General features: G+C 38.3%; 1 long non-coding RNA gene across 1 annotated transcript in view; it reads left to right on the top strand.

Annotated features, from left to right (window-relative positions):
- Nucleotides 1-1087: 1087 nt before the first annotated feature.
- Nucleotides 1088-1980, top strand: part of LOC106525914 (uncharacterized) — a 5169-nt gene continuing 4276 nt past the window's right edge. Inside the window, exon 1 of the long non-coding RNA XR_001311189.1 lies at nt 1088-1135. This is a non-coding gene — a long non-coding RNA (uncharacterized LOC106525914). The remainder of the gene's footprint in view (nt 1136-1980) is intronic.

Raw genomic sequence — 1980 nt, forward strand, 5'->3', positions numbered from 1 at the left:
GACATTATCATGTGTGGACTAGGTCCAAAGTGTGCTCAGTAGCTGATAATTTTATAAAACTGTTGCTTAAAATGTTTCAACATCAGTTTTAGAAATATTTACATCATACTTTGGCATTCTAAAAGATAAAAATCATAAATGTTTGCGGGTTTCACAAATAACTTTGCCCACTTGGATTTATTTATTTAAAGTCTAATATACAATAACAGTATATTCAAATGAAAAAAAATAGTTTAAATTCACACAGTTCATGTGCTGAAAAAGAAAATGATACCACATTAGAATATAATATTTGGGGTTAAAATCAAAATGAGTCAAAAATGACCATATGGAACTCTGAGTGCCAATGCCTGTGAGCTAGGTCAGTGTTTCTTTTGGTCATTGGATTTTCATTTTCGAAACGGGTTTTAAAAACAAGAGAGTGGATATTTGATTTTTGTTTTAAAATACTAGAATTAAAATTAAAATACAAAGCGTGTCTCATTCTTAGTGTCAAAAAGGGATAAACAAAATTTTAAAAATGATTTGAGTTTCATTTTCTGTTTCAGATAGCAAAAAAGAAAATTACTTCAAGGTAGAATGGAAAAAAGGCTTGTTTATTTGTAATCTACAACTATCTATTCCCCCACCAGAAGGGGCGCTCGCCTGGCTGCTCTGCATAATAAAACACTCATTTCTGTAAATAAGAGGCTGAAACAGATAAATATGTCCATAAATGAGTTGTATGATGACTGTTGCTCAGTGACCAAAGGCTGCAGAGATACTTCATGTGGCTTTTGGCCAAATAAGTCTCTTACTGAATACACGTCAGCTACTGCCTCCACTTCAGCAAGTCTTTTTTTCATTTCTGCCATAAACTAATTTTCTTTTTTGTTATCTGAAACAGAAAATTAAAAAATTGTTTTTTAAATACCAGTTTCAAAAATGAAAATCCAATGACCAAAAGACACACTGACCGAGCTAACTGCTGCTCTGCTATCTTAATAACTTTACTAATTCCTCAACATTACATCCTTAGATTTTGTACAGTGCCCTGAGATGATGTTTGTTGTTTCCGCCTCCATCTGCCTCCACCATCGGCCTCCAGCATTTGCAGACATCATCTGCCAGCCGGGACCTTGAACGGGCCAGTCAGGTACTTAATTCCCGGGCCACTTTTTTGCCCCAGTCCACCCCGATCAACTGTAGTGAATTGTGTGCGGATTGTCTGAAATATGTTGAATTTAGAGACAAACATATGTCACTGGTGTCATCTGTAATTAGGGTTGGGTACCGAAACTTGGTTCCAGTATGGCACCGGGGTGAACATAAACGGTAGTACTCAAACCGAAAAACAACTCTAATTTCGGTGCTTTATTTCGGTGCCTCAAAGAAAGCTGTTAATTGCGCCCTCTGGTGTTCACTGTTAACAGTGACAGCCTCGGCACAATCTCCACAGAGTGCCAACAACAATAAGGGTGAGTTATGAACTTTTAATGTGTTTTAACTGACTAATTTAGCTGTTTCTGTCCTCTGTGTCGGACTATGAGTGGTAGAGAGAACAGCTGAGTTTAAGTTTCACTTCGAACGGGAGCGCAGCGAGCGCCATGTTTTTACTTTCGGTTTGAAACTGCACTGTAATTAGCGTGTCCGCGTTGTTTTTCTTTTAAAAAAATGCTGGAACTGCTCACAGGAGGCACAGAAGAACACCTGTGTTGTTCTCCCTGCTGGATTAAAATAAAAAGCTCTCGGTCATTTCTCACTGTTACGTTAGAGCTGCCGCCGTGCAGCAGACAGACGCTGCAGATCACATTTGTTCTGACCGCAGTATAAAGTTGTGATGCAATTTTCCTTCACTGTACATTTCAAACTGTGCTCTAAACTTAACTTCAGCTGGTTTAAATGCATTTTTTGCCCGGTGTAAAAAAAACAGGAAGACTATGAGCGCTGTGTGTGTGTGTGTGTGTGTGTGTGTGTGTGTGTGTGTGTGTGTGTGTGTGT

The sequence above is a fragment of the Austrofundulus limnaeus genome, unplaced genomic scaffold (assembly GCF_001266775.1).
Source record: "Austrofundulus limnaeus strain Quisiro unplaced genomic scaffold, Austrofundulus_limnaeus-1.0 Scaffold248, whole genome shotgun sequence".
Lineage (NCBI taxonomy): Eukaryota > Metazoa > Chordata > Actinopteri > Cyprinodontiformes > Rivulidae > Austrofundulus > Austrofundulus limnaeus.